Below are 6,793 nucleotides of genomic sequence, written 5' to 3' on the forward strand. Positions count from 1 at the left end.
TGAGAATGTCAATGCAGGATGTGATCAGACTGCCCATTACATACAGAGGGATATTAGAGTAGGGTTGCAGTGCATAAACCCCTCAAATAAAAAGATGAATGCACATTTGACAGTTCAGTGTTACAGAGATGTGGAAAAGTGTGATATGATCAAATGAGTCATCCTTCACCATATTCTCAACAAGTGGGTGAGTGCATGTGTGGCGTACACCAAGAGAACAGTACAGGCCTGAATGCTGGACCCCTACAATGAGGGGATCCAGTGGCTCTATTATGCTGTGGGGGCCATTTTGCTGGCATGGTTTGGGTCCACTTGTCCCCCTTCGAGGTAAGGGTCACTGCAAATCAATACAAAGTTGTTCTAAGTGATCAACTTTATTCTATGATGAAAAATTTCTGAACTGTTGGGAGGGGTCTCTTCCAGGATGCCCCCATCCATAGGGCATGAGGGGTCATTAAATGGTTTGATGAGTATAAAAATTATGTGAATCATATGCCATGGCCTTTGCAGTCACTAGATTTCAACCCAATTGAACACCTATTGGAGATTTTGGACTGACATGTTAGCCAGTGCTTTCTGCCACTATCATCAAAACACCAAATCTGATAGAATCGTTTGGATGAATGGTGTTCCATCCCACCAGTAGAGTTCAGAGACTTATAGAATCAATGGCACATTCATTTTTATCTGTCTGTACATACTATATTTACCATACAGACTTAGACTTAGAATATTTATCTTCTTATCTAGCTCTCAACCAAAAAGCAAATAAGGGTAGTACTGTAACACACTTCAACAGTGTTCTTTTAACACTTCATGACTAAAATAATCTCTTTAACAAGAATAGGTCAAAACTTAGTATATGGCTGGACCGCCCTTCATATGTTTATTTATCTCCTACTGTTTGTGCTCACAAATACAGTATTCTGCCAATAAAGCTGTTCTCATTTGCATTTGCAACTTGTATGAAATAGTGACTGAAACGCAGCCCATTAAGACTACATGTTACCAGCAGTCACTTCCAAGGCATTTCCAAGCTGCTGTTCTGCCCTGCTATAATCCAAATTTAATATAATTTGACATAAATTAAAAACCACGACTGTGCTGTGATTTCAGCTTTATTTATTTGTTAAATTATCACTCAGAGAATTTTGGAAGCCCATTCATGTCTGTGTCAGCTGCTTTGCAGCCAACTTTGTAGAGAGGTGTGTCTGCAGAGGGAAAGTCTGAGCTCACACTCATGGAGAAATACTCGTGACTCTCTTCTACAGAAAGTAGCTAAGGTTTGTCCAAAAAGTCGCTATATTTTTCACTAGGTGCTTTTGTGCAGAAAACTTGCTAAAGGGGTATGAAAAGTCAGTAAATCTAGAGACAAAGGCACTAAATTGGCACCACTGCCTGTAAAGGACCCTCTGATGATGCAATTGAAACAGTTTGTGCCAATTCATTTTGAAAGAGCAACAGCCAAAGTGGAAATTCCACCAGTTGGCAGTGTTTATACAGACAGTGTTTATATAATAGCAAAAACTTCAACTTTAACACCAATTGCTCGTAGGTGGCGTAAAATAATATTCAACAGCTATCATTTTCTTCACCTGTAGGTCGCGACAGGCATTGGTGATGACATTGGTTTTGGGTGTGTTGTATCAGTGATACTGTAAGTTATTGTTTATTATTTGTGTATGTAACATTAAAGGGAGTATAGTAGTATTATATAGTATAGTATTTTCACAACAAATTGAGGGTACTTGAAGTTAAGCTACTTAAGGTTGGCTAAACAGCGACCGCAAGTGGTAATTACGGGATAATGGCACATTATCCAACAATTTTTCATCATTTCTGGCCAAGTAAGTTGTGTGTCATGTTGTCAGTGAACACAACACAAGCAAATAGGAATATGTACAGTATATGTATATCTAAAATTTGCTAATATTAGCCACATAAAGATAAAACCCCTGAGTTAACGCAAGGCTGCTATGAATTTAACTTTTTATTTCTAAGAGGAAAGATATGTTATTACTTTTTTCGAAGGCTATATAGATTTGATTTAACATTACTTTTAACCTTTTTCACAACGTTTAATTCATTCATGTACTCAATCTTCCTACCTAGGCTGCCAGTGGTTTCCATGTAGTTTACCTGTCGGTGCAGTATAATAACAATCAGCTTGCAGACTTGAAACTTGCTTGTGATGAGTCATCCATCACAATGAATATCAGGCAAGCTTTGATTTTTAGCATAGTTAGCAGAGTTGAAAGCACAGATCGTATTTCCGCTGTGGATGGTGGTTCTGTCGTAGTGGGAACCTCTAAAAACCAGGATTCAATAATGATCTTTGCTGTGATTCATTGTCTCTATCAAGGAAGTTTAAAGACTGCAAGTTTTTAAACATTGGATTGTACTGCATTGTATTTTAAATACATTCAGAACTCTACAGTATGCTTATTTGACTTATAATAAATAGGTTAAAACATGCAACAACACCCAAATGGTCATGAAGGGATTTATCCTTTTTGACATCCTAGCCTTTGGGGATCTAGACCTAATGTTGACTATGTTGTGTTGTATTAAAGCATATGGGCTATAGTCTAAAAATGTACAGGAAATCTGCATTCTTTCAGACACCAGAGGGGTAGCAGTGAGTCAGTGAGTGGTTTTATCTAAATGCCAAGTCATTACATAGGGCCAGAATTTAATTATGAAACATATCCAAAGCGTCTCTCTTTCTCCTGAGCTGCAGATGATGTGCATGTGTCAGTTGATCAGAAGAAGCAGTGAAGAGGAAGCTGAGGATTTCATATTTTGAAGAGAAGCCTGGGGTGCTATGCATGCAGCACTGTGCTGCAGCCCAGTGAGATCTTTAACAACACGTTAGCCACGGTCTGGTGCATTGTCTGCTCCACATTTTGACTTTCAGCGCTCAAAGTACCACTTTAGCTCTTCTGTCCAAACTGCCTCCTCTCAGCCTTCACTTTTGTCACCAACTGCCATATACAGACACTGTTACATCAGTGTTGCAGTCGTCTTTCTAGCCCTCTCATCTGGAATATATTCTAGTTATGAAAGAGATCAGCTTGCCCCAGTGCCTCTATTCATCTTTATGAAATTTGCCAGTGATGTGGCCTCCGTTGACCACTGATACCACAAGCTGTAATTCAAATCAAATTAATATAAGGGTTTTCTACATTCTGCATATAGAACTATATAAAATTATAAGTGTCTCATAACTGTGGGAGGCTTTTCTAAAGTATAGGGCTGAAGCACAAACTCTGCCCCAGGGGTTTTGCCTCTTAAGCCTGACTAGGCTGTTTGCCATATGGTGCTACTATAGTAGTCAACAACAGTTGTGCCAGCATTAAAAACCCAAAGCTCACTACTGTGTTTGGACATTTTAAAATGAGTTGAGGATTTGCAAGTGAGGAGGACATTTCGTGCAGAGTTGAGAAGATTATTGTTAGTGTGTGATCTAGTGACCTGTTTGTGCCGGTCCGTCAGCATGATAATAATAGTCTCTGATATTTTAATTTAGGTCTAGACACACACATGGATTGACATTGTTTTTTATAGGCAGATATATTTGAGGTAAATAAAATATGATGTCTGGATTTGGTTAATTGTAAAAAATAAACCCAGTTTGGGAAATCACACATAAGAGAGATTTGCAGTATGTAGTCTGTAGGATGTGGGCAATAAAATATAGAATTAAGGTCTTGTTGTTTGCTGTATATCAAGGTGCTTTATCTCAGACTTCAATGTAGGATGGAAACAACAATAGGTAGTTGTAATAGGTAGTTGCCTTGACCGTATCATGGATGGATTATTGAACAGGCCTACCAGTACACCAGAGCCTCTCTATGAAGTGGCTGTTGGAAAGTTGGAAAGTGAGTCCAATGACTACAAAGACACAAAATGACCACAAAGAGATGGAAAATCGCCATAAAGAAATGAAAAATGACTACAAACAGATTTGAAGCAACTACAAAGAGACACAAAACTACAACAAACAGATGCAAAACAACTACAAAGACATTCAAAATGACAAGAAGATGCAAAATGACCACAACGAGATGCAAAACGCCAACAAAGATAAAAAACAACAACAAAGACATGTTAAACGACTACAAAATGATGCAATTAGCTCAAACAGACTACAAAGAGATGTAAAGTGCTCACAAAGAGACACGTTTATAGTCGTTTTCTGTCTCTTCAAGTCTCATTGTCTTGCGCCTATGTAGGAAGGGTAGGGAGACTTTTACATGTCTATGTCCAGGGGGCCCTTGTCTCATAATCTGTCCATGACCATAGGCTACTTTGAGTTACAAATTGCAGCTATTAATTTATATTATTTTATGTTAAAATATTTAACCTTCTTGATTGGGCCATCATTTGTTACACTGAATAAAAAATGTAATTACTGAAAACGCACATTTTATCATTACCAAGAATCAGGATATTTAATGTGAGTCTTAACACATTTTTAATAATTTTACAGCTGTGGCCCCCTTCTTTAAAACTTTGCACCAGTCTGCCCCCATATTCAAAAGTTTCAAAACCCACATCTGACTGTTTCCCTCAGCTTGAGCTCCTCAGGGTCTATTTCTGGCGTATTTACGGCTTTCGATGATATCACCTGAGTGGGCAGCAGTCCATCACTGAGGCAAAGTGTAACCCTCATTCCCTCATGTAATATATTAAATCATGAGCCCATGGAAACAATCAGTCTCCCTGTGTAGGTGTATGATATCAGATCACTCGTTTCAACTGTATGAATGCATGCATTTATCTGGCATGCAAAGGTTGACACTTTCCACTCCACTCCCCACTGGCAAACAGATAGACAGGATGAGTACAAACAGATTCTGACACACTCCTGTCCCAGACATTTGTAACTGTTTTGAGGGTGCTTTCAGGGTCACGATAGGTGGCAATCTGGAATTCAAAAGTTTCATTCAAGGCCTAAACTCTCTCAAGTTTATCTGTCATATTCTGTCAGAACATTGTAGTGAGGCAATTTAACTTGTTTAACCACTCCTCATGCAAATAGCCTGTATTTTTCAAACACTGGAGTCTTTCTACCCCAGCCAGCCTGTTACTGCTGTTGCCAAATGTCTCATAAATACCTAGCAAACATGGCAAAACAGTAATTGAAATTGATAGAAGTACACATAACTTAAAGGTGACATGTTGGAGGACAGCTTATCCATTTAAATCATTTCACTCTTAACCAGCTGCAGTCCAATGTTGACACTCCAAACATAAATATTAGAATTTTTTTATGTGAATACTTTTTTTTTCTTTTTTCCTTTTTACATCAATCCAAGTCTATGCAAGCTGATTTGGTGTACTGTGACCAGTGCACGCCTTCTTTTCAGTCATGTTTGGTTTATTACTGCCACCTACTGGCTTATCTCCACCGTTTATTCTACCTGGTAAAATCAAGTTATATTTGTTTTGTCAACTTTCTGAAATTTTCAATCATAAAAGAAGCCAAGACCCAAATATTTCGGGAAAATAAATAAATTTCTATAAATTATATACAACCTACTTTGCAGCAATAAGGCGTCAGTGTCACTGAGATGTTAAGATACAGAGAACAAAGACAATTTTACAATACATACAATATTGCTAGCCATATATCTATATATCTAACATATATACAGATTGTGACAATAAATGTTTATAAGATACAATATATATTTTTTAAAGTATACATTTTTCATATTGCCTGCTGTATTGTGCAGTATATTCCGTCTTATTGAATTGTAGACAGCTGAACCAGTGTGTGACAAAGTTCATAGTGTCTTAGCCTTTTAAAATCAACAAGATTGTTGAAAAAACAAGATTTGCCGTAAGGAAAGATCGATCTCCACCAATGGTTAAAATGTAAGATTTTTTTGATTTGGACTCTATTAACCTATCGAAATAAAATTCGAGCAGTCTAAGCGATGTCGCGCAGCTGAACACTGGAGGGCGCGGTTTCATTATTTTAAACCATTACATTGGCGAATCCAGCTCCTGAGCTGAGCTTCCGTAACTTCCTGTGATGCTTTATTGATACGATCACGTCATTTCGCCCGCAAATGTCATCGTTTTGTGGAAATGTGCAGTTGTCGTGACATGGTATGTTCAGCATCATGGTTTATAAATATTACTTGAATAAAATGGTCTAAAAAGTAGATAGCGTTGTCGGCAGGATTCGAACCTGCGCGGGGAGACCCCAATGGATTTCTAGTCCATCGCCTTAACCACTCGGCCACGACAACTTACTGCTTACAACCGCACACAGTAGAAATTCATACTTAAAATCATAGTACTGTTTAGACATGCTGCGTTTTTGACCCAAAAAAATCATTATAAAGTAAAACCATATTAGTGGCATTCAACTGCAAAGTCTCAACAATGGTGTACTGGCAGCATGTGGGGAGGGAAAACTACCATTAATCTATCCTCAGTTTGCTTCAAGTTCAAAAGGACTTCCCCCAACATTGCAGCCTTCCATCTTTATTAATACTGTATCCAATAAATATTGTTGAGTGAACGGTGCTTTGATAGTCAATTCACCCTCTTGTAATCATTCTGTGTAAACCCGTGGTTGTCAAACCCCAATGATAGGGGAAGCAACTGATAAAAAAGGATTCTAGTTTTTCCCCTGGTCACCCCCTCGCAGTGGCTCTATGCCCCCCAGGGGGGCCCGCCCCTCAGTTTGAGAACCACTGGTGTAAACTGATATTATTACAAGCATGGCAGTTGTGAGTTTACATTTGTTAGACTTTATTTTGTACAGGGACGTATT

The 6,793-nt window shown here is 38.3% G+C and overlaps 1 non-coding gene across 1 annotated transcript; it reads right to left on the bottom strand.

Moving 5' to 3' along the window:
- Positions 1 to 6,181: 6,181 nt before the first annotated feature.
- Positions 6,182 to 6,263, bottom strand: trnas-aga. Its single transcript has one exon. It is a non-coding gene; the product is annotated as a tRNA-Ser (tRNA).
- Positions 6,264 to 6,793: the final 530 nt, after the last annotated feature.

The sequence above is a fragment of the Xiphias gladius genome, chromosome 3 (genome assembly GCF_016859285.1).
Source record: "Xiphias gladius isolate SHS-SW01 ecotype Sanya breed wild chromosome 3, ASM1685928v1, whole genome shotgun sequence".
Lineage (NCBI taxonomy): Eukaryota > Metazoa > Chordata > Actinopteri > Istiophoriformes > Xiphiidae > Xiphias > Xiphias gladius.